Source organism: Marmota marmota, unplaced genomic scaffold (genome assembly GCF_001458135.2).
Source record: "Marmota marmota marmota unplaced genomic scaffold, marMar, whole genome shotgun sequence".
NCBI lineage: Eukaryota > Metazoa > Chordata > Mammalia > Rodentia > Sciuridae > Marmota > Marmota marmota.
In genome coordinates this window covers 1,357,485-1,384,133 of record NW_026000022.1, presented here as the reverse complement: position 1 = coordinate 1,384,133, position 26,649 = coordinate 1,357,485, and the positions used below count along the sequence as shown (strand labels likewise).

Here is a 26,649-nt window from a genome sequence, read left to right as displayed (position 1 = left end):
TTTATTGCTCTTTCTAGGCTTGCCCTCTGTCCAACATGCTGCTATAGGTGGTGGCATTTATAATTACTACTGGGGACTGCTTCCCCAGAAATGTTCATATAAGTTGACTCTTGTTATTTTCAGGCTGTGCCACCAAGTTTATTCTAATTGACTTGCCTCTCTGTACCAAGGAAAGAAGGCCAGAGTACAGAAAAGAGAGAAAACCTTCTCTACTCTGCTTTCCTGGTTTCTCCTTCAAGGAACTGTGTGTATTCCTGGTCCAGTTCTTTGGAAGCTCCTTGGTCTGTATTTCCCCAGCAATGCCTGTGAACACAGCAACACCTCTTCTCTCTGGGCCAAGGGCCGGGGTCAGGATTTATCTCCTCTGAGCAGGAGTGGATTGGATGGAATTCCACTAGATAAACCAATACAAGACTGCCCTTTCCCCCGAGGCAGGGATTCTGAAATTAGACTCAGTTTATCACTTAAATGCGCTAAAGAGTCAATGAGGCAAAGATAGTGTATCAAAAACAACTTATTACATTAATAGGGTGGAAATATCGTTGCTTATGGACTTTGGATTCTTAGAGAATAAGGGACAGCCAGTTTATTTCACATACAACCTACTTTGACTCAGATTTTTCTCATTTTATATAAAATGATTATAGAGAGATTACACACACACACACACACACACACTTCAAACTGGTTTTTCAACTGGTGGCTTTGACTTGCTTCAGACATAGCCTGGGATATAATCATAAAACCAATGCATTTGCCAGAATTTAGTAATACATACTTTTGGTTAAAGTTTTAAACTGTGGTGACTTGTTTAATGGTTGAAGTGGAGGGTCCCACATTGTCACTTGAGCTGGTGCCCCGTAAACACATCCTAAGGAAATTCCCTTTCTTAGTCCCTTGGCCTGGCTTGACCTCCACCTTAAGTGTCACATGTCACACCAGGGACATCTATCACTAACGATTCTCATCGTTCCCTCCAACCCACTGCCTCTCACAGTTGTTCTTCTTATCTTTCTTCTTTGGAAATGGGGGAAGAAGGAGAAGGGGAATCCATACTTATAAGGAAAATAATGAAGCAAGCTGATATTTTGCTTATTGTCTCGTTGGCAGGGTTATTGACTCACTAAAAGATTATTAGAGCAGATAAAATCTACTCTAAGGAAGGGCTCTCTGAGTAATATAAAGAGTGTGTCATAGTAAAGGTTTGTTCCTTCATTTTCCAAGTTTCAACTGAGTTTAAAGTTTCAGGTACTGGCTTGGCTTCATCCGTACAATTTTTCTGGCTGGAAAGGAGTCCTGGATATTTTTACCTGTCCCTGCCTTCCTTCAGCCCCACTCTTGTCCCTCCACCGAGTACACACTGGGACGAAATATGGTTTGTGACACTGAACGCCTGAAACATTGGAAATCTGAATTCAGAAACACATCCATATTCGAAGTGCTTTAGGAGTTAGGTACACACCTTCCCACAGGATTCTTTTCACCTCTCCTTAAATTTTAATGTAACTCTCTTCCTCTGGAAAAGAATCAAGAAGAAATATCACAGAACAAGGCAGACGCTTGGCCAAGAGTGTGAGGATATGAACGGAAGACAGGGGGAAATGGCAGGGAGTAGTAAGAAGGATGTTTGCTATCAGAACATAAGAGTCATCTCCAGGTAATTCTGCACCAGAGAGGTCGGCCGGGGACAGGTGTTCCTCCATGAGTCTACAGAAAGAGGGGTGAGAGCCTGGCTTCTTTGTGAAAAGCAGGTCTTTCCTGGGGAGAACTGCAGAAACCACCCGTAAGTGGATTAAAGGGAACCACTGGAGAAAGGCCCTATTTTCTGATCTGTTCAGTGAGAGCCTCCCCACCCCACAAATGCCCAGGGTCACCAGAGGGGCGGAACTGCCCTGGTGTTCAATACGCCAGCAGCACAGCTCTGCAGCAGCAATCCCCTCTCCAGGCTGGAGGTGCCTTGTTCTTAGAGCTTTTTTGAAACAGTTTAAGACCTTGAATTAGCTTTGGGCAATAGAAGCTGCACACTGACAGTGTTTCCCTTCTTCTTCTTCAAATTGGGCATGAACACACATTGGTCTATCATTAGACAGGGCTGAACCCGGCAGGTCTTCCCACTGTGGGAGCCTTGTGCACAATACACTATCCCACATGGAGGATCTGGCAAAAGAGAGTCAGAAAGATTACACAGCAGCTTTGGACTCTGTCCAGCTTACCATTCTCAGCCCATTTCTCTTCTTGAAGCAGCTGGGAGACTCTAACAAATGCAATTCTCTACTCTCAGTACAGAGGAGAGCGGGGACATATTTCCAGGACCCTCCCATAGACAGTGGTGTGTTTGATGTCAGAAACTCAGCATGTCCTGTTTTAAGGTGGCAAACATTCAGGAATAAATATCATTATGGTTGTGACTGCCAGAAGGATGTGGAGGGCAGGAATAAAGGTGATGTTTGCAGATCTCCTTTATGGGCAGGAAGTCAGCATGCATAGTCGACCTCCGTGTATCTCCAGGTTCTAGATTTGTGGATTTAATCAACTGAAGGAGAAAAATAGGGAAAAAATTGTGTCTGTACCAAACATATCCAGATTTTTTTTCTCTTGGCATTATTTTTTAAACATATAATAACTACCATATAGCAACTTTTACATTGTAGCATTTGCATTGTATTAGGTATTATAAATAATCTAGGCTGGGGTTGTGGCTCAGTGGTAGAGCGCTCGCCTAGCATGCATGAGGCACTGGGTTCAATCCTCAGCACCACATAAAAATAAAATAAAGATATTGTGTCCACCTAAAACTAAAAAATAAATATTTTAATAAATAAATAAGTAATCTAAACATGATCTTAAATATGCAGGAGGATGTGTGGGAGTTATATGCAAAGTCTACACCATTTCATATAAGGAATTTGAGCATCCACAGATTTGGGTATCCTTGGGGCATCTTGGAACCCATCTCCCATGGATATGGAGGGATGGCTATACTTGGGTTAGTAGGAAGTCTGTTTTCTAGAGAGATCCCTTCTCAGAATGGCTAAACTTGCCCATAGCTAAGGGGCAGAACTAGGAAAGTTCAGGAAATGGGAAGAGGTGGAAAGAGAACATTTTCTGCAACTCTTTCTTCCCTAGATGACTCCCCAGTGATCCATTTCAAATTGCCACAGCTGATATGGAATTGCTCTTACCTGTAGGAACTGATTAGAATAGAGACCAGGCTCATCAGATTACTAATGACACCAACCTTGCATGGCTTTTAGAGAGAGGACTGTGGAAGGGGTGGCAGGAAGTATGACTCCACTGAATGGAATGGGTTTAGAATGCAGAAATACTTTAGAATATCGTGAAAAGCAAAGCACAATGATTTGCAGATCAGAAGGAAATTGGTTGAGGAAAAGCACAAAGTAATGCCAGAGGATGGGAACACCCAAGAATAGAGGAGTAGGGTGAGAACTTGAGGGATTCATACTCCTAGACTTTGAACCTGCCTGTACGGTAGGACGGCTCTCACCCTGCTTTCTAAGGTGTCAGGGCTGACATGGTGCCCAGAAAAGCATCCCATTACTCTCCAAGCACCTGCTAACACCTGTGCATCAATTTAAGAAAAGCCTCTCTCAGCCTCAATCCCACTCAGGAGGTATCTTGGAGCCCAATGTTCTGAGGAAGCCAGTACATATCCCCAGTTTCCATGTGCCCAACATCATAGCTAGCGAGGATAATGGCAGGAGACACAAGATCAGCCAAATTAGCCCAACTCACCACCCACTATGAAAACCCGTGGAGGGTTTGGGTCATAAGCTTTTAAGGACTCTTCTCTGACTCAGAAGGGCTAATGGGCCGTTCAGCACGCCTATAATCCCAGTGGCTCTGGAGGCTGAGGCAGGAGGATGGAGAGTTCAAAGCCAGTCTCAGCAAAGGCAAGGCATTAACAACTCAATGAGACCCCATCTCTAAATAAAATACAAAATAGGGCTGGGGATATGGCTCAGCAGTTGAGTGCCCCTGAGTTCATCCCTAGTACCACCCCACAAAAAAGAATACAAATAATAATAAAAGCTGGAGAAGATGTGGAGGAAAAAGAATGCTTTTATACTGTGGGATTTCAAATTTGTATAGCCACTATGGAAACCAGAATGGAGATTCCTCAAAATTTGACTAGGCATGGAACCGTCATATGACCCAACTATACCAAGTCTACGTATTTATCCTAAAGAATTGAAGTCTTCATACTACAGTAATACATGCATGCCCATGTTTACAGCAGCACAATTCACAATAGCCAAACTATGAAACCAGCCTAGGTGTCCATCACTGGATGAATGGATAAAGAAAATGTGGTATAGGGCTGGGGATGTGGCTCAAGCGGTAGCGCGCTCACCTGGCTTGCGTGCGGCCCGGGTTCGATCCTCAGCACCACATACAAACAAAGATGTTGTGTCCGCCAAAAACTAAAAAAGTAAACATTAAAAAATTCTCTCTCTCTCTCAAAAAAAATGTGGTATATATACACAACAGAATTTCATTCAATCATAAAGAAAAATTGAAAATATGTCATTTGTAGGAAACTGGATGGAATTGGAAGCCATATGTTAAGTGAAATAAGTCAAACAAGGAAGGTCGAGGGTCCTATGTTTCTCTTATATGCAGAAGCTAGAGAGGAAAAAGGAAAAGAAAAATGGGGGCAGATCTCATGAAAATCAAAGGGAGATCAGTAGAGGAAAAGGACCTGAGGGAGAGAGACAGGGAGGGAGGGGGACGTGCTGGGGAGTGATATTGGCCAAATGATGTTGTCACATTGTGTGCATGTACAAATGTGTAGCAACAAACCCCATCATAGGTACAACTGTAATGCACCAGTGGGAAAAATGTGGAAAAGAGGGAGAGAGAGAGAGAGAGAGGGAGTGGGAGAGAGGGCCATTCACTCTTGTGTTGCGAGAGAAGGGCCAAGCCAGGGACTGGAATGAGTTGAAAAGTATTGAAGGTAGGAAGTCACACTCGTTTTCTCCTTGTGTAGGGACCTCTGTTCTGGGAGCCGTACCCAAGAAAGGACAGGGAAAACATAGATATTCCAAAGAACTATTTTAATTTTTTTATTTGTTCTTTATAGATACACATGACAGTAGAGTGTATTTTGACATATGCCTACGTGGAGTACAACTTTCCATTCTGTGGTTGTACATGATGTGGAGTTACACCGATCGTGTATTCATATACGAACATAAGAAAGTGATGTCCAACTCATTCTACTGTCTTTTCTATTCCCATCCCCTTTCCCTTCATCCCCCTTTCTCTAACCCAATGCATTTCTATTCTCCCCGCCCCCCTTATGTGTTAGCATCCTCATATCAGAGAGAACTTTCAGCTATGAAGAAGAATGAAATTATTTGCCAGTAAATGGATAGAACTGGAGACTATCATGCTAAGTGAAATAAGTCGAATCCCCCCAAATCAAAGAATGTTATTTTTTTTTAAAGGAGAAAAAGGGGTTGTTTCAACAGGAGCAAAGAAGCTGGGTTGGGATCGTTGAAAAATGGGCAGCTGGGACGTGTATTGACTCCACCAAATGCTTCTTGTATAATGGGGAACTGCAAGGGCTGAATGAGGGGTCCAGGCGGGCTGCTGTAGGAAAACAGTAACAGCAAACATCTCCATGATTTCCCAGTCTTAATTAGAATAGGAAGAGAGGAAGTGGACTTAAACATAAAGCCGAAGGGATTCAGGTTAAGTGGTTACTGAAAAACATCCAGTGACCTGAAGGTAAAATATTCTCCACTGGGCCATGGATCTGAGTGTTTTGTTGTAAATGAAGCATTTTGGGGATACAACTTCAAAAACTTCACAAACCGTCCTCTCTGTTGTGAACAGTGCTCTTGCACAGATAAGGATACCAGGCAGAATGGTGTAGGAGCCCCTGGAAACTTTGTCCTTACAAGACTCTAAACTGGAATATACCAACCGGCCTGGGATTCTTCCAGGTGTGGAACTGCTCAGCATCTCAAGGCCAGATTAGAGGACAATCGAGTGGAATGGTCCCACCTGCCAATGAAACTAAACTTTTGAAGTTTAGGCACTGAAAATTGCATTCACTTTATTTCTGGGTGCTGCTGGGGATTGAACCCAGGGCCTTGCTCATGCTAGGCAAGTGCTCTGCCCCTGAGCTACATCCCCAGCCCTTCATTCACGTTTACCCCCTACAGAATCTCAGAGCTTGCTAGCACATCCCAGGTGTCCATGAAGTGTGGACAAGTGGGTTCAAGTGCCCTACCTACACCTTCCCCAGGCCCCCAGATGGACAAGTGGGTTCAAATGCCCTACCCACACACCTTCCCCAGGCTCCAGGGGCAGAGTGCTCACACTGCCACCAGGAGGGACCTGCCATTCACATGCCAACGCATTTTATTTTCAGGCTTTAAATAAAGGTACAAAAAACAGTGTTGGGGGGGGCACTTAAGAAGTACAGCATTTTATTTTGAGTAACAATTAGGAATGGTTAGGTATTTAAATCATCTAAAGTTTCTCTTTTGTAGGATCCCTGCAAATACTGTACAGCATGCACTTTTCACAAGAGCGGAGAGTGGGTACTGACAATGTGGAAGTGCTATGTTCATTATCTTTCAAAAGTGCATCCATTTCATTTCAGGTACAATATACTATCAGTAACAATGCAGCTCTTTAAAAAGACACTTTCACTGGAAAAATTGCACGCCTCCTCTTTCTGCAGGTAGGTCTTTGCTGCTTGTAAGGGCAATGGGCATATTTTTTATAGGTTCTTAGAGGGCAAACATTAATTGTGTGTGTGTGTGTGTGTGTGTTTGCTGGAGATCTAGGCAAATGCTCTACCCCTGAGCTCTGCATCTCTAACCCTGAGTACTTTTTGAAAGGGTTAAGGTTGATGAGGAAGGTCTAACGGATCAGTTTCTGTTGGGGGAGAAATCAAGAAGCTAATGCGGGTCCTGAATTGAAGGCCCCACAAGCTCTGCGCGATGAGATTAAAAACATCCCTGATAAAAAGGGCAGCTGGGATGCCCGGCTGGCGGCGGGCTTGCCATCATCTCCTTACTCTTTCTTCTGCCGTGATTTGGAAGGGTTTCAAAACATGGTGAGTACATTTTGTTGCTGCTGATGAGGGATTCGTGCATCTTGGAAGGTACTGGCCTGGCTTATAGGCAGGGAAAGTGAAATGTCTTTCAAGGCCTGGCTTTGTTATCAGGACTCAAGAAAATGCTTATGTAAATCCCACCCCCATGTAGGAAGTATCTGTTCAGATGCCTCAGATGGAGTCCTTGGTTTCTGGCCTGCTTTTGCCACCCTTACCCACCAATCCACCCACCCACTTCCTTCTCCAATCTCAGGAGAGTCACAGTAACCGATTGGGGATTTATATTTAACACCTGCAAATCTTGGCGAAGAGATCTCCCTCTTTTCTCCTTCACCAACACCCTCCCTCTCACCCATCCAAATACTTTGAGTCAGTGCCTCCCATATCATGCCATTGAAAAGCGGAGGAAAAAACTTAGCCCAGTTACTGTGAAGGCCTGAAACGGTTGTTTCCGGTACTAGGGATTGAACACAAGGCCTCACGCACACTAGGTGAGTGTGCTCCCCCTGAGCTGTATCCTCAGCAATTTTTTTACATTTTGAAACAAGTTCTCCCTAAGTTGTCAAGGCTGTTCTCAAACTGGAGATCCTCCTGCCTCAGACTCCTTCATAGCTGGGATTATAGGCATGTGCCACCAAATATAAGATGAGTACCACATCTTTTTTTTTTTGGGGGGGGTGGTCCTGGGGATTAAACTCGGGGGCACTCAACCACTAAGCCACATCCCCAGCCCTATTTTGTATTTTATCTAGAGACAGGGTCTTACTGAGTTGATTTGCTGAGGCTGTCTTTGAACTCTTGATCCTCCTGTCTCAGCCTTCTGAGCCTCTGGGATTACAGTTGTGCACCACCACACCCAGAGAGTGCCGCATCTTTTTGATGACACAGAATTCCCAACCCTGAAACCCACAGTGAACAAGACACCATTGTGGTGAAATTGTCCAGCAGCGAAACAGTTCTTCACTTTGATTGATATTTCTACCTGGCATAATGCAGAAAGGCTTGTGGCCAGGATCAGATAAATGCTCATGAAATGAGCATATTTACAGTTTTTAGAGACATGACCAAATCTGAAACAAGGAAGAAGTCTGGCGTGCCAAACAATGGCAAACCTATTATTAAATAATCTTTTCTTACAAATTTTTGTTTCTATTTACTGACATCTGAATTCAAGAGGCAAGTACAAATTGGACCTTGGTGGCTGGCCCAGGAGTGAGGGGAGAGCTCATCTCAGTGCCTTTCCTCCCCCTGCCCATGTGGAGCACCCACCTTGTTTTTCCAAGGGCTCCCTTGGGTGGACTATTCTGGTGGCTGACTCCTGTGGGGCTCATAATTCCCAATGTCTATTCTTCTCTCTCTTTTTTTTGTAGGGGGGATGGTACCAGGGACTGGACTCAAGGACACTCGACCACTGAGCCACATCCCCAGCCCTGCTTTGTGTTTTATTTAGAGACAGGGTCTCACTGAGTTGCTTAGCGCCTCGCTTTTGCTGAGGTTGGCTTTGAACTCTTGATTCTCCTGGCTCAGCCTCCAGAGTTGCTGGGATTACAGGCGTGCCCCACTGTGCCCGGTTCCTTCCTTCTCTTTCTTCTTCATGGTCACAATAAAATGTCAGGGGGGACAGACCGCATTAGCCCAGGTGTCTGTCTTAGGGTCAGCCTGGGTCTGACAGAGTGACAGCAAGCACTCCCGTGAAGGTGAACGGAGCCCGAATGTTGCTAGGTGCACAGGTATTTGGCATCCCTCCTCTGTGTGGTTCCTGTTCCTCCTTTCTGGTCTGAGTCTGGCCTAATACAGTGTTTTCTCAGTGAGGCTGGGAAGTGAGGATCTCATCATGTCTAACGTGCTGGACCCTAGGACACACGCCAGGTGTTAGCCACTAGGCAGGCACTATGAGAGAAGATTCCCTGTGCTCCACGGGAAAGGGCTGCTTCCCCTTCAAAGGCTGTTAACCGGCTTAGTCAAAGTTGTTTGTATTTAATTCAGATAAAGCCATCCAGAGACACTTAGAGGAGCCAGCCAAGATGGCTGAGTCACTCAATGCACTCTTTTTAGGGGACCTAGTGTAAACTCTGTCCATTGTAGTACTAAATTGCGCACCCAGAGGCATCTCTGTGCACCACTTTTTTTGATCATGTGATGGGTGACCGTGAACCGAGCATGCACAGTAACTGCCCACCTCCACTTACGCTGATGAATCTGCATGAATGCATGAATATGCATGAAGTCTCCCCAATAACAGCCCTTTACTTTCTTTGTTCAGGGAGCTACTGCTTTGAGACTTCCCTCCAGTGCACTTCTTACCTGCTGCAAGTAACACACCTTTCCTTACTCTTTTCACTCATGGTTGGGATGATCAGCTTGGTCCTCACCAAGGGGCAAACCCATTGTGTTTGGTTGTGAGAGGACAGGCAGCCCATCCGATGCGTTCCTTTACAGCGAGAGTGAAAGAGGCAGAGAGATCCCCACTCCATCTCTTCAGCTGCACCTGTTCATCTGTGGGCAACATGGATGCACCTTCACTGTGAACTTGGGAGAACCTGGTGGGAGAATTTTCAAGCAGGGTAGAGACACTCCTGAAGAGCGCTCGCTTAAGGGAGCATCAGGGGATAAAGACAGAGCCTTTGGAACCAAACAGTCTCAAGTTAACTTTCAGGCTTCTTTGGCTACCTGCTGTGTAATTTTGAACAATTCCTTCACCTCTCTGAGCCTGGATTTCCCCTGTCTGCATGCTATACAAAGTAGGCTTTACCCCTAGATTTCTGTAAGAATTAAGTAAGATCATTTATGAAGCATCTAGGACCATGACTAACATCTACTACATATTCGATAGATATTAATTCCTTTTCATGTCTTGGAGCTCTTTGAATCACTTACTTACTCATATATAGTAGCCTTGAGAGATATCATTCAATTCAATTTAATATATTTGTTATTATGCATTTGTATCAATATCTTATTACTATGTAACATACAGTGATCATGTGTTAATATTTTACTATATTAAAATAATGAATATTTGATATTGGTCAAACACACCTAATGAACATATGTTGGGTGTCTATTACGTGTGAAGTATGAGAATCATTGGCCTATTCATTGCAACTCAGGTGATTTAAGCATTTTGACCAAATATTCAGGTCTGTTTATTCAAAAATGGCAATAACAGCATATCACAAATCAACTGAAAGTTCCCTTGAAAATGCGGCAGATGCGTTTGGAAACAGCTGAATTCTAAAGAATTCAGATTCCCAAAGTGGGAGAGGATTGCCAAGAGTTTGGAAGCTGGATCTTTAGTTGGTGTGTAGGGAAATAAGGATCATCTCTTCAGTCACTGGATTTCTGTTCATAGTCATTAAAGTGAAATATGAAATATTTATGGAAAAATTACATAAATCTTTTCTTTCCTCAGAGGACTTTAGCAGTACAGTCTCCCCAACATCAAACATTCCTGTGAAAAATTAAAAATCTAGTCAATCAACCAGCTGTTTCCAAAAATATGGTGCAGACCATCTGAGTTTTCACTTTTTTGGGTGAAGAAATACATCACTTAGACACAGCCTAGAGCACATCATGCTCAGAGCTCACTGAAAAAAATAGCATTCCTGTGGTACTGAGAGAGAAATATTAGTAGCAGATTTTTTTCTATCAGGTGACTTGAGCATATACTTATGCTCATTTCAAACCCTCATGTACCATGCATCTGGACCCCGAGTCTGTGACAATGACCTGGGCCTAATGCCCCACGGTGCTAGGAATCTTCTCTATGTTTCTGAAACATGGGCTTCTTCCCTGTCAAATGGTGGAGGGAGGCATTCTTTCTAACTCCAGCATCTTATTTGTCTTGTTCTGGGTGAAGATGGCCCATAGCTGGGAGAGCAAGTACTTAGAAGACCTGGTGCCTTCATAGAAGTCAAGAACCACCAAGCATCACACTCAAGGTGATTTTCTCAGGCTCATTTATTTAGTTAGTGTATGAATTAGTGAGGAGCTGCAGCTCCTGAGCAATCAGAGTCATTTTAGTATTTAATGATCTCAGTTGTGAAGACTTGCCATTTAAGATGTTTGTGCTTTAGGCTGTGAGTCAGTCAGCTGTCCGTTATTGTGACAAAAATACCTGAGAAAATCAACTGAAAGCAGGAAAGGTTTGTTTTCGAAGTTCCATTTTATAGTCACTTGGCCCCATCACTTTGGGCCTATAGTGAGGCAGAACCTCATCGGGGGAACACATGATGGAGTGAAGCTGCTCACTTCATGATGACTACAAGGAAATAGAGGGAGAGGAAGGTACCCAGTATCTCCTTCAAGGGCATCCCCCAATGACCTGACTTCTTCCCACACAACTGCACCTCTTAAAGGTTACACCGCCTCCCAGAGACCAAGTCTTTAACACATGAGCCTTTGGAGAATCTTAGATCCAAATCCCAACAGGTTGAGATGATGGAAGTATTAGCCACCTTTTTGCCACTGTGACCAAAATATCTAATGAGAACAATTTAGAGGAGATCAAGTTTCCTCGAGGCTGTTTCTGAGATTCTGTCCGTGATCCGCTGACTCCATTGCTCTAGGCCTGAGGCGAGGCAGAACATCATGGTGGAAGGGTGAAGTGGAGAAACACCTCTCCATGATGGTGGCCAGGAAACAGAGTGAGAGGAAGGGGCCACAGGAAAGATGGATCCTCCTAGGGTGGACCCCAGTGAGCCACCTCCAGTCACACGTCCCCTGCCTACCGTTGCCACCCAGTGAGTCCATTCAACCTAGGATGGACAGCTTGGGTTACTGCCCTTCTCTGCACTCACTGTAAGGACACATTGCTTTTATTAATGACCTGATTTTTACAACTGTCTTTCAATCTTTATAAGAAAAGATTTATTTATTTCTCCCCCCCATGGTTTTTGTAAAATACATAGACCAAGAATTTCCACTTAGAGGGGAAAAAAATCAAGATGGTAAGTTCTAGTGAGTTCCCTGGTCAGTTAGCGCATGGTGGCAGGTGGGGACATATTGTTCAGGCCTGTGGAGGCCAGACCCTCACCCTGGACTGCACCCTACCTTGGCCCCTCTGGGTTGACCTCCACCATAGGGTAGACCACCTCTGTATTTCTTTGCTCCCATCACTACAGAGAGACCCCCCAAGAAGCTCACTGGGTCACTCAGTTGCATGGGCCCCTCAGGACAAAATGAACCAAGAGCCCCTTCAATGAAGGCCCCTGGACATTTCAGTAAAAAGCAGATGCCTGAGAACTCTGACTAGAGACCTCCTTCTACCCTGCCTACACTGGTAGACAGGCGAAGGGGACCCAGGCCTCCTCTCGGTTTGTCTTAGAGAATTAGCCTCATTCCTTCTCCCACCTTTCAAGGGCAGTGAGCAAGCTGGGGGTTTCAGGTATCTCCTAGGACTGCTTAGTCTTTTCATGGACCCAAAGTTTCTGTTTTTATGCAAACATAATGTACATCTGTTCCCCAAAATGCACTGTTTTCCTTGGGGGCCTTATCTAGTGCTTTACGAAAAAAATTCTAATATATTAGACTTAGCAGCCTGATCTCGAGTGTATTCAGATGTGTATGTGTGTGTCTGTGCGTGTGTGTGCACGTGCATATGTATATATGTGTCTACATGGATCTGTATTGTGTGTATGTGTGTGTGCGTGTGTGTGTGTTTTCTTGCTGGCCTTACTCAAGTGTCTCCCAAACGTCACATGCAGCCACACCTGTTGTACTGAGCTGTGTTCAGAGTCCCTGTTTTTTTTTATATGTCTCTAAAAGACCTGACAATTTCAAAATCAATCACATTGGGTGGAAACTCAAGGGGTACTTTTTGGAAAAAAAAAAAAAGAGAGAAGAATCTTCACTATCAATTGCCCATCTATTTTAGGTAAACAACCAGATACTGCCAGGCCACCATGAACCTCTTTACCTCTTTACGTTTGTCTCTATGAGATGCTCTCTACCTTAAGATTGTTTATTTTTCTTTCAGAGTCTTTTTGGAAGGGCCTTACCAGGAGCTCTCTGAAAAGTGGAGTAAATTATGTCAACCGGATCAACATTGTTTTCAGTTTTATCGACCTAGAAATGATAACTGTAATATTTCCTGCAAATGTCTTGATTCGGCAGAAGTTGCACTTGTGATAGTTAATGCACAATTTGAAGAATTCATTCCCAGGTACAGAAACACATTGGAGGAACACAGCAGCCATAGGAGACAAATGAGCCCAATGAGAAATTCTGCTACCCTGCTCCTGCCGGGATTTACCTTGCTCTCCACTTTTTCTGCCTGGTTTTCTTTTTAACCTCAGAGGTAACGATGGGTCCATTGGATAAAAAAATGGGAAGGAAACTGGTTAATTCGGGAGGTTTCTGAGTGTTCTTATGACCACATAGTGTTGGCTGTGTCCAGAGTGAGTATGATGAAACCATAAAGTGTCAGCCCTGAGAGACCACAAGGTTGAAGGCCAGACCATCCTGGAGAAAGTGGATACCTCTCTCGGAAGCTTCTAGAACAGTCTCCAAGGAGGGCCAGCTCTGACCTGCAGGGGGGTGAATCAATGTACTCTGGCAGGTAGGTCGCTGGGGCACAGTGTCAGGGAGGCAGAGGGGGTGGCCGTCAGCACTCAGAAGCCTGGCCACAGGGAGCAGGAACTCAACAGCGGAGACCTAAGACTGAGACAGGAAGAAGCAAAGGGGTGCTGGGCCAAGGGCTTCCTCCCCTTCCAAGGCAGCTGTAAGGACTCAGAATGTTCCTCCAGGTCTATGTTTCTCAGCCTTCCAAATCCTCATGCCAGTTAGATCCAAACCTAGCCGAGAAGGAGGTCCCTGCATTTGCTCTCCTGCCTTTAGCCTGCCTTCGGGGGGGAATGATGGTCCCAGTCGCCTGCACCCCCAGCCAGCCTGGCACAGTCTGAAGAACGTGGACTTGTGGCCGGATGAGGTCAGATTTCATCTGGACTAAGAGCCCAAGCAAACACCTCCAATTCCTAGCGGCTTGGGTTGGAGGTCACGTGAGAGATGGTGGTATCTTCCAAAGTTCAGTCCTGACCAAACACCCCGTGTTTTTTATTCACTCCATTTTACTTCGTTTTTTTTCCCATCACCTTGTCCATCAGTGGCACACGGATCACCCCGTGGGAAATGGTGAGACTGCGTCACTGCACCACCTGTCTCAGAGACGGACTTACGGTTGTGTCTACCCCTCTGCTTCATGGCCTTGAGTGCTCTGCCTCACCCCTCCCCACATCACCCCTCCCCACCTCACCCCTCCTTGAACCTGAGTGAAGCCCCTGCTGATCTCTGTCCCACACCTGCTGGAGAGACCTGTTCCAACTGAGACGGCTTCTCTGGAACACCACGGTCTCACACTTGACTGCAGGCATGGCCTTCACCTGTGGGTCCAGATCCCTCACCTGGGTCACCCAGTCAGGCCCCCTGATGTGGGTGCGGCGCATATTAGTCCTCAGAGCATCAGGAACTTTGAACTCTGTTGCCCACCCTCCTGCAGGATCAGCCCTACAAACCTGCATTGCACTCTGGAGCCCCTGCCCGAGAGGCTTTCTGTCCCAGCTCATCACTAAAACTGCAGCCCACCTGTATCCAAAAGAGCCCTGGGCAGCGGGGAGGACCAACACCAGCACAGAAGTAAGACCAGGCATTGCATTTGGGAGCTGGAGGGACCTCACTCTAGAGCACGTCTGTCACTGTCACTCAGACCAAGATGTCTGTTATCACCTCCCAGGTATCTCTCCTATTCTCTCTGATTCGGTATCACCCAACGGCAAAACTCCTGAGAAATTCTGACTTTTCTTTTTAGAACTGAATTTGTCTATTTTGTATGTTGTTGAAAAAAGAGAAGAAAAGGAATCCAGCAACAGAGGGTGATCCCAGGCTACTCAGGATCAGAATGAAAACCCAGATCTGGACTGTACTAAGCCTTTATTCCTAGAGAAGCCACTAGTTACCTCTTCACCCAGAACTGGGGGACCTGAGGCCTCTGTTGCCCAAACCTAGCAGGTGCTTACAAATTATTCATTTTGGTAGAGGCACATGTGGGAGAGAGGGAAAAGGAGCTTCCTTTTGCTCACCTGGTTTTATCTTCCAACCTAGAACAGGGAGGAGAGGGGAGGGAGGAGTTTAGGGACAGGAGCCACCTTTCAGCCTGCCAACCCATCCCTGGAGCATTATCTGTCAGCCCTCAAACCTCTGCATGCTGAGCAATGTACACTCCTCAGAAAAGCACAGGACAGCCCCAGAGCCAGGCATCCACACAATGATTAGGCTGCCTCTTGGTCTCAAGCAAAGGAATCATTGGTACTGGAAAGGAATGAAGAATTTGGGGGGGAAAATCAGTCTTTTCGTCTGCACAGTGTTGAAACATTTGGATCAAACATGAGACATCACTTCGAGCCAGATGTTTTCTAGGCATTTCCACCAAGTTTCGATATTTGGAAACACTAAATATGTACTGACATTTCAGTATCTTTTCAAAGACCAAAACATAGAAGCCAATAAACGCTTCCTTTCTGAGACCTTATAAAGATAGACGAAGAGACAGACTTGGCGAGGTTTAAAACCACAACTTATGTGGCTACTTGAAATAGCTGAGAAAAAAAAATATGTTTTCCTAAGTGTTATGGACTGAATGTCCATGTCCTCCCCAAAATACATATGTTGAAATCTCATCCCCACCAGTGGTGGTTTTTAGAGGTTGAGACTTTGGGAGATGATGAATGTCAAGGTGGAGCCTTCATGAAAGGGGTCAGGGTCCTCAAAGAAGAGACCAGAGAACTAGCTCCAACCATTCCACCATGGGAAGACACAAGGAGAGATCGGCAGACTGCAACTCAGAGGGCCCTTACCAGAACCCAGCCATGCTGCATCCTGATCTTGGAATTGCAATCTCTGGAACTGTGAGAGGTAAATACCCGTTGTATATAAGCCACCTAATCCATGGTACTTTGTTATAACAAGTGGACCAAGACACTAAGTGAAGAGATTTCCCCCCCTTACAATCACTCATATGATTATAAGAGAAAATAAATTTTCAAACCAGTGACCAATTAGGTCATCAATTTTAGGAGCAATTATTAAGTAAGATTTCAATAAATAATAGAATTTCTGGAATCAAAAATATAAAATATTTGGCACTGGGGTTTTTAGTACGTATAAATAATTCCATACAGGTCTTTTGCATATTTTAGGATTATGAAGTAAAGAATATAACATAATGGTCCTTTAGTAGGCCTTAAAAATACAGAGGAAATTTGTATAGAGGAAACTGTATAGAGCAAAAAAAAAATTTTTTTTTAAATAAGAAACTTTGAATTTTGTTTGCTTAAACTTTTGAATATTTTCCTTAGGTGCCAGATTGGAATAACATCATGTCCCACAATTTCTGTACCTTTCTCTGAGTTAAAGTGCTTACTAAGAGGTAAGGATTTTGAAAGCTACTACAGGATACAGGGAGAATGTATTCTAGCAGTCCACTTGGGGAAATCAAAATTTTTTTTCCCTGTTAAATTTTTCATGGGTTTCCTGCTAATAGTATGACAGGTATCTGACAGCAGAACCAGAAGATAAAATAGATACAGAAAGCTATTCCATTAGTGATAGGAAAGAATTAGGCAGGAGAGTATTCAGCAAGTCCTGAAAATTCTCCCTGTAGAATGAATGCAGGAGAGATAAAACCAATGAGTTTTGACCAAGTCAAGAAATCCAGGATCTACTCGGAGGAGCAGAATGAACAAGTGATGTGGACAAGGCCCTCATGAGGTTGACCCCTCCCTGAGGGGAGGATTGGGCAGAACCAACATACAATCAGTATTTGTGTGCACCAGTGTGTGTGTGTGTGTGTGTGTGCGCATGTGTGTGTGTGTGTGTCTATGTGTGAGTGTCTGTGTGTGTGTGTTTGTGACACAGGAAATTCCACCACTGCCGCTCAGCAGAAGGAGGCCAGAGCAGAGCCTTGGGACAGCCCCTTGTTTCTCATTTCCCTTTCCTAACAATAATGGGAGCAATTGGAAAAAGACCCATTTTTTCCCCTCTGAGCTTGGGGATATGGTATTTTGGCAGAATGAAGAGAATCAGACCCCTAAGCAACAAAACACAGGTCTCTGTAGAATTGGTCTATATGTGGCGTGTCACACGCTATAATGGGTTTGCATGGGGCTGTATCGGATTAAATACCCCAAATCCCAGTCATCCTTTAGCATATGAAAATATTGGCTTAGACAAGATTTGTCAGAAATGAATATCACGCGGGATACTGAAGACTGGCCGTCAAGAGAGAAGGTGGAAAGCCAGTCATTATTGTTTAGGGGACATTATTGTTTAGGTTAGAGAGAGGGATAATGTTTGTTTTGCTGTTTGTGATTGTGATCCAACAAAAAGGGAGGATGTGTGTGATTTCCCAATTTATAAACAGGAGGGAGGCACTCGGAGCTTTTCCAATGCTCTTGTCCTAGCTGTGCTTCCTGCATTTGACAGGGGGCAGGGAATCACGATGCCATGCTAGATAAGGACTACTGATACCCAGTGGGATTCGGTTGTCTGGGACGGACAGCGAGTTCAAGGTACTCCTGACCATACAGGTGAGATAGTCTATTCCCAGATAGGTCTGTATGTGCATCTCTATTCAGGAGCCAAGTCAATCCTTGATTTGCATCAGATATAAGAATCACAAAAGCAAAAAACATCATTACAAACACAAGTAGAAGCCATATAAGGTAGCTTGCCCACAGATTGAATAAGGGAGGTGGCCTAAGGCCCCCCACCCATCAATACCAAGCAAGGCACTCGCCTGTAATCCCAGCAGCTCAGGAGGCTGAGGCAGGAGGATCATGAGTTCCAAGCCAACCTCAGCAAAAGCCAGGTGCTAAGCAACTCGGTGAGATCCTGTCTCTAAATAAAATACAAAATAGGGCTGGAGATGTGGCTCGGTGGTCGAGTGCCTCTGAGTTCAATCCCTTGTACCACCCCCCCCCCCCCCAAAAAAAATGAGCAAGGCAGCAAGAAGGTTTCTGTTGTCTGTGCACCATAGGATTGGGTGGCGCCACTGGAGGACTGGAATGAGCATACCTCAGACCAGGGCCATAAAATATGTACACTGCATAGGGTGAGGTTACACATTAGCAAGTGACAACTGCACATCAAATAAAGGTGTCCTCAGTCTGCACAAATAGATAGGGAAAAAAATACGGAATGGTAAAGAAGAAAGAAGAACCATGCACAGAACCATTTCATTTTATTCCTTATATGTACAAACATGAATAATTTGACATGATGTTTAGACAGTTTCTCCCTAACTTAAGTCTTTTAATTAAAATGAAAGGAAGGAAATATGCTTTAAATATGAATGCAAGAGGTGTGAGCTGACAGCCCCCAACCTTCCTATTCCTCTTTCTCTGTTGTTAGCGAACACAATAAAATCTCGTCTTCTTCCTGCCGTCTTTTCATAATGTTTATGGTTGTTTTAGGTAACACATAAACCATGCGGAATGTGATATTCCCCTTATTACATGTCAGGGGCACATATTAAACTAGAGCCTGTCCCTTATCCTGCTATTCACTTTTGAGGCAAATCAGTCAATGTATTTTCCTCGACTCACCAGGCAGTATTACAGGGCCCACTAGGCCAGGAAGGTAAATGCTAACTGTTCAGCTTGGGCCAGGCGCCACGCCCTCGGCTCACCACGGAGTGAATGAGAGCAGTATATTCTGGGCTGAAAAACGGGATCGGATGTTGGCCCTCATAAATTACGTGATTATTAAAATGCTGCACAGTTCCAACCCACATTATTTTATTTTACCTTTTGCCGGCTCCCTGGTTGCCTGGTCCACTTTGCCTCTGTCTTCTGTGTGCTTAACTTGTAAAATGCTAAACAAGTTTTGATATTTACCTGTTTATGATTAAATTGCAAAATGATCTGCTTAGTTCTGTTCTAAATTAAGGTCTGCATTAAATGTCATAGCATTTATCTTTCATAAAATGAGACAGCAAGGACACTAATTTCCTAGGTATTCAATCACTGCCCAGTGCCACTGGAGAGACAGCCCGGGAGCGAGCCTGCCCACAGTTCACAGCTCACTGACAGCCCTGAGATGGAATCATAAAAGTCAATTATTCATTAAAAGCTGTTACAAGCACATATCGAACCAGTCTGGCACAAAATGTTAATCAGTCCAATATCAATATAATAAATTCCTGCAAATTGGAGCGATCGATATGTTTAGGGCCTAATGAATCAATTTGAGGGCACTGGTCTGCTCCTTGGGGTCCCCATGACATGGCAGCCAGGCGAGTGCTACATCTCTAGGCGCACTGCCAACAGAGGTCACCTATCCTAACAGGCTGTTCACTTCAGCCACAGTTACCACGGTGACAGCATGTCACCGTTGCCCTAGTGTCCTTCTAGGTAAGGGGGAAGCCCATGCATCACTGCTCTTGATGGATTCGTCAATGATACTTAGCGGGGGTGGGGGACCGCTCACACAACACTCGCAGTCTCCCGTCCCTGGGCAGTGCGGTGTGATTTAATTGTCTGAAGAGGTGTGTGCGTCTGCATATATGCAGGAACTAAGCAGTGGTCACAGGCAGAGGGACTTGGCTGCGCGTGGAAAGCCTTGGGAAAAGAGCACAGAAACTAACAGGCGGCCAGAGCGATGGCCAGGTTGGTGTTACATTAACTAAGTCGCTGTGCCAGGAAGAAATAACCTGGAGCTTCTCGGATTAACAATTTATTAGCTACAACATTTTAATACATTACTCATGAGTGGAAATGGAGTTGCGTCTGAATGCCCCCGAGGCTCAGCTCAGCAGGGTTCCCAGACACCTGCTTACCCACTGTGGGTGCTCACCAGGGAATGCCAGCAGGGGTGATTAGTGGGTCTCCCCCGTCCCCCACCAGCCCTCCATCCCTCTCGTTCTCATTTGTTCCCCCACCCCACCCCCACCGTTACCTGAAGACTCCTCCACTTGGACCAAACCAGCCGTGAGACTGAAAGCTTGAAGCCCCAAAATGGGATTTCAAACTGGCCTCTTCCTCATCTGTCTTGAAAAATCAGTATTTTCATGTTGTGATACACTTTATCTGGTGTTCCCATTAAAACTGACCAGTGAGCGGAGCCCAGAGCAGTTTTGGAATTGCCAAGTGGAATGAAGCCTCTTTACAGATAAAGGAAATCTCTGCTGCCGAGACTCTGGTGAATCACTGTGTTCCGGAACCTTCACTGTCATTTAACATAAAACTTAAAGGTTAACACTGAGTAAAACAAGACCCTGCCTGATTATTTGAATAGTCTCAAAGTGCAACTCTTTCCCCTGGATTGCTCTTACAGAATGCATGGAGTTCAGGAGTTCCTGGGTGGTTGTATACTTTTCTGCCATACTGGGGAGGATGCTTCTGTTGGCTTTCATCCCCAACAGTCATTGTATGCATCTCCCTTGCAGTCATTTATTCCCTTCTAGAAAAAGAAAAAAAAAAAAAAGGAAGCTATGCCAATCCAAAGAAATGTTAATTTCTACTAGCTAGTTATTTTAAAAGATTTTTTTTTCCTTACCTGGAAAGAGAGCGAGAGAGAGAGAGAGAGAGAGAGAGAGAGGGAGAAAATAATTTTTTTTTAATAATAGTGGTCTGAATTATAGGAAACATCAAAATAAATTACAAATTCTCCACTAAAGAAATAACTATTCAACACATTGAGACAGGGTGATGTTAAGGGTGTGCAGACAAAGGTAATGCAGTGCCTCCGCTTAATTGCCCTGACATCCTGCTCCGTTCCTCCAGCTACACTCTGAGAGCTAAAAATCTCTCATTGTTATTAATTGTATTCCTTTTAGAATGTAATGTCATATCGCTGCAGGCTGAGCTAATGAAACATACCCATATTACCAAAATAGGCATATTTCTTTTTGTTCAACGTGTTCTATCAAAACTGTCTACTAAAGACATTGTGTTAAAGATCTTTTCATAGAGTAATATAAAGAACATCTCAACTACTTCAACATTTCTATTACCCGATTACTAAAATGCCCAGGAGGACTCGACGATATAGTGTGAATTCAGTTATCCTATAAGACTTTAGAAATATTGCTAATTCCTGCCTCTGATTTATGTTAATATTAATGCTAGATTACATGCTATAGCCTCTGAACTCCCGCGGCATACCGATTCTCACAAAGGCCCGGCGCTCCCATGCGCCCCAGCTATATGCCTCTATTATAATGAGAATCTGAATTATTTATCTCTATTTATCCTACAGGAGTTCACTCGACCCCAGTCCGGTTTTCTTTTCCTACTGCACATCAATGCGTGTAAACATGACTTCAGAGCTGCTGCGCAATTTGTGTGTTCTGTTCTTTTTCAGGACAGCGATAGGCAGCAGACAAAAATGTTTCACCACTAAGAGAATTCATTTAAGCATGCATTTGAGGTAGAATCTCCTAATTAAGTCAACTTTAACACAGACACGCAAATGGCACCATGCTATGTGTCTGGCGCCTAAATATCGTCTGGTGAGCCCAAAGGAAGTCGGGCAGCAGCAGGCCAAGGAGACAGTGAATGTGTTCAGCCTCTCCTTCCTGTGACCTTCCTGCTGGAGAGAGGTTTGTCTGTGGGGGGCTGGAGGGCTTCCCATTACTTGGCTTGTACCTAGATGGACCAGGCTAAGATTTGGACCTTCTGACTTGGCTCGGATGCTCAGTTGGTCTGGGGGAGGCAGGGCCAGGGCTACTGGGCCCCTCTAATTCAAGCACAGGTTTTGGTAAGTTGGAACGATTGAAAGTCAAAGGGAGAATTCAGGTCGAACGCTATGGAATGGCCTTCGATTTTCTGGGTTAGAGAAGATTCCAGAGGGCTTTGTCATGGATGAAATAGGACTTGGTGGGGTACAATGGGGAGTGAAGCATTTACAAAGATCTACAAAGGTGATATTTTTTATAAGAAAAGCAAGTTGTTAGCAATTGGAGTTGTCAATATTTTAGGTAGTCCAAAGTGACATGTTAAAGGGACACCCCTTTCCTCTGGGACTGTTGGAGGGTCAGTTAATAATCATAGAGTTAACAATTAAAACCCTGCTAAGGGATCCAATTATATACCTTCAGTTCAGGTAAACCTATTTTATTCTAGCAGTTCTGCTGAAAGGTCCACTTGTAAGGTGGATTGAAAAAGGTAAAAAAAAAAATTCTGGAAAATGAGTTTATATTTATATATATAGTAGTTACCCCACCCCTTATCCTCAGGAGATGCTTTCCAAGACCCCCAGTGGGTGCCTGAAACCACAGACAGTACCAAACCCTAAATTGACTACATTTTTCTGTATATACATATATGTCATAAAGCTTAGTTTATAAATTAGACACAGTAAGAAACTAATAACAATAACAATAAAATAATAGTTATACCAACATATTGTAATAAAATGTTTATAAATGTGATTTCTATCTGTCTCTCAAAATATCTTATTGTACCCTATTTTTTTGTGATAATGTGGGATGAAACCATGCCTATGTAAGGAGATGAAGTGAGCTAAATGACATAGGTATTGTGATGCAGTCTTGGACGACTACATCAGGCTACTACATATTGACAACTCCAACACAAGCATTGCCATACCTTGACAGTCAATCTGATATCCCAGACAGCTAAGAAGTGACTAACGGGCAGGTAGCATACATAATATGGATACATTGGACAAAGGGATGATTTATGTCCCAGCCGAGATAGGGTGGGATGACATGATATTTCTTCACATGACTCAGGTCAGTGCATAATTTAAAACTTGTGAATTGTTTATTTCTGGAATTGATCATTTAATATTAGACAAAAGTAAATTGAAACTGCAGATAAATGTAGACTGCTGTATAAAATTGGCCAAACAATTGAGTGGTGAACTATTAATGATCATATAAGGCAAATGACAATATGGTAGAACTAACCAAGCTAATAATCAATTATCAATGAAAAACGAGTCTAGAACAGGAATATTTAAAACATTTAAATGTTTAAAATAGCTGAACTAAGCCTTTGAATTATATACGATATGGTAATACTAATTGTTCTTTTACAGTGTTCCTTATCCAAGTTGTGGTGTGATATATAAAATGGCGCACACACACTTCCTTAGCATCTCTTATAGAAAGGCACCCGGAGGTATACTGAATGGCTACTGGTTTCTGTCCTTTATGTATCCAAGTTCTCAGAGGGGACAGGCTGGAGCTCTCAAGACTATGGAGCCATGGGTTATGGAGAAGAATGTGGAGAGTTTTGCAGATCTTGCCAGGCAGTGTAGCCTTGGGAGGAGAGAGGCCGGGTCCCTGGTTCTGATGAATTCCGCAGGCCAGCGCCTCCAGTGGAAGCCACAAAACAGGTGCTAAATAACTGGGAAATGTCAGGAGGTGAGTCATTATCCCCAGCTCCCAGCAGGACTCAAGACCTAGAAATCAACCCCATGGATTTTAACCAGCATGGACACCCACCACCACGGCGACAAGGTCCAGCTGGGGCCATGGTGGATTTGAAAATGAACATGAGGACCCCGGAGCTCGGAAGCTGGCTAGCTGCTCATATTCATCCTCCAATAACACGACCTTTCATTTTACATAACTGAATTTGTTGGATTCCACTCATGGCATGATAACAGACTTTCATTATGTATTTTTCTTTCTTTTAAGAGTACATTCTGTTATAAGGGTAATATATACATTTAAAAAAAAATAACCTCACCCTACAGACATGTTGAAAGCAGAAGCCCTTTATTCACACTCTCAAGACTTAACAACTATAACAAATCTATGTTATGTTGGCTTTTATTTATGTATGTATTAAAATGCAACTGAAGAAGAGATTTGTTTGGCAAAAATTCAATATTCCTATTAGACACTAGCGTGCATACTATTTTCCAGGGGCTGATGTAGCAAATTACCACAAACTGGGTGACTCAAAAACAGCAGAAATGTCTATTCCCACCATTCTGGAGGCCAGAAATCCTAAATCATGGTCTTGGCAGGGCTGGGCCTCTGAGGTCCTAGGGAAGGATTTGTTCCGTGCATTTCTTCTGGATTCTGGTGGCTACCAGCTATCCTTGGCATCCTTTAGCTTGTAGTTTCATTATTCTAATTTCTGCTTTCCTCTTCACAAGGTCGTCTTCCTTCCGTGTGCCTCTGTGTCCAAATTTTTTTCTTAAAAGAATTGTTGCTGGATTAGGGCCCACCCCATCCAAGATGACTGAACCTCAACTCCATTATGTCTGCAAAGACCTGATTTCCAAATACCATCTCATTCTCAGGTTCTGGGGATTAGGATGTGAACATATCTTTGGAGGGGACACAATCCAACCACTCAGATATTTGGCTGGAGCTAGTTGCAAACATATAGATGAAATTTAAACCCCCTGGAACTTGATAGTTCAATTATATTTTAACTTTGAGGTTGGTGTTCATTTGCTAGCTTCTTGGCATATAAACAAGTTTTCCATATTTATGTCGTTTGTGTTGGCAATCACTTCTCACAGGTTTCTAATTATTATATTATGCATGGAAAGGTCTTCCTCGGTCTAAGATTACAAAATTATTCGGTTTTCCCTTTATGTCTATGACCCATTTGAATCTGTTTTGATGAAGACTAAGTAAAATAGTTACATTTTTTTATAAAAAGGACTACCCAACAATGTACATGTACTAATATGCCTCTTTTGCATAGGTAATGCCACTGTACAAAATGTAGTAAATAAGTCAATATCAGGATCTACTTCCAAATTGTCAATTAATCTGCTTCTTCACTCCTGTTCCTACACAGTGATGCCAAGTTACTATTTCTATGACTTTATTTTACATTTTAGTAGTTGTTAGAGACTATGTTCTACTGGCACTTTTTTAAAAAAAAAATTTTTGTATGTATTTCTTTAGTTTTTTGTTCTTGTCATCGTTGTTGTTCTAGTACTGGGGATCAAACTCAGGGGCACTTGACCACTGAGCCACATCCCCAGCCCTATCTTTTTTTGTATTTTATTTAGAGACAGGGTCTCAGTGAGTTACTTAACACCTTGCCATGGCTGAGGCTGACTTTGAACTTCCCATCCTCCTGTCTCAGCCTCCGGAGCCACTGGGTGCTTTTTTTTTTGTTTTTTCACCCCAAATTATCTTAGCTAGTCCCAAATAGATCTTTATTCTTCCAGATGAACCTTAATCTCACTGGTGTCATGTTAAAAAAAAAAAAAAAAACACCACCACTGACAATGACAACAAAAAACCCCTGCTGGAATTGCCTGGTGAACTCCATTTTCTTTAAACTGTGGATATTAGCTCTGTAAGAGCAAATTTGTTTTTATTATGTAAATCTTTTTTTTTCCGTTTTCTTTAAATCCTTCAGCAGATTTTCAGAGTTTTCTTCACAAATATTTTGGACGTCTCCTATATGATTTATTCTTGGAGGTTTCGTGTTTTTGTTTGTTTTTCTATTGTGAATGGAATCTTTGAATTACACCCTGATTCTCCTCCTACTCATTCCCCACATCAATCTGTTAGCAAGTACTGGTCGTTCTTTCTGCATCTGAAATGCATGTCTAACTCACTTGTGTCTTCCTGAGGCCACCCCATCACCATCTCCCCTCGCCTAGACCATGGGTCACTTGGTTTCCACCCCATGTTTCCAAAGACCACTTTTCACATATCCACCAGGGCTAGCTTTCTCAGTAGCCCACAAGGTCATACCAATGACACTCCTCCCTTAAACCCCTGCAGTGGAATCCTACTGCACCAAACTAAGATCCAGCCTCCTAAAGGTGTCCTGCTTGAGCCAGCGTCTCTTCCCCAGCACCATGGCTCTTCCCTGTCACTCTAAAGTGCCACACTCTTGTCCTTGAGCTTCTTTCTCCATCCCCTTCCCCTGGCTCTTTGCCTGACTGCCTACTTCCATCCTTCACGTCTCAGCTCACATTCTACCTGCTAAGAGAGGCCTTCCTGCAGGCTGGGTGCTGTAGGACTCTTCCCATCACCGGCTCTGACCCTGGGTCCCTCACCCCAACACAAGATTGTCCTGAATTCCCTCACAGCACTGACTGCTACCTGAGAATCTGTCCACGTGTGCATTGGCTTGTTTGTATATTGTTTATGTCTTTTGATTACAAAGCAAGTAGTTGGAAAACAATGACTCAAACCCATTAGAGTTATGTCCCCACTGTCCAGCAAAATGGACCCTTTCAAAAAGATTGTTGAAGCCTGGTGCAGTGATGCACGCTTGCCATCTGGCAACTCAGGAGGCTGAGGCAGGAGGACCACAAGTTCAAATCCAGCCTCAGCAATATTAGCAAGGCCCTGAGCAACTTAACAAGACCTTGTCTCTAAATGTAAAAAAAAAAGGGCTAGGGATGCTGCTTAATGGTTAAGTACACCTGGGTTCAATTCCTGGTACCAAAAAAAAAAAAAAAAACGGTTGTTGAATAAATAAGTAGGGTGTTAGGTGTCGCTAATTTTATTTTTAGTAACTGCTCTTTTTTTTTTTTTTTGCTTTAACTAAGGTGTATTAGTTCATGTGGGTTTTTCCTGATGTGCAATCATGTTATATCATCTT

At 43.7% G+C, this 26,649-nt stretch overlaps 1 long non-coding RNA gene across 2 annotated transcripts; it reads left to right on the top strand.

Annotated features, from left to right (window-relative positions):
• The first annotated feature begins 4,457 nt into the window (after positions 1 to 4,457).
• Positions 4,458 to 26,401, top strand: LOC125618906. 2 transcript variants are annotated; one of them, XR_007350278.1, is made up of 5 exons: positions 4,458 to 6,715; positions 6,876 to 7,093; positions 13,071 to 16,000; positions 21,449 to 21,686; positions 23,150 to 26,401. It is a non-coding gene; the product is annotated as an uncharacterized LOC125618906 (long non-coding RNA). The 2 variants fall into 2 exon arrangements; XR_007350277.1 differs by lacking the exons at positions 21,449 to 21,686; positions 23,150 to 26,401 and adding an exon at positions 16,444 to 21,426 and having other exon boundaries at positions 4,459 to 6,715.
• Positions 26,402 to 26,649: the final 248 nt, after the last annotated feature.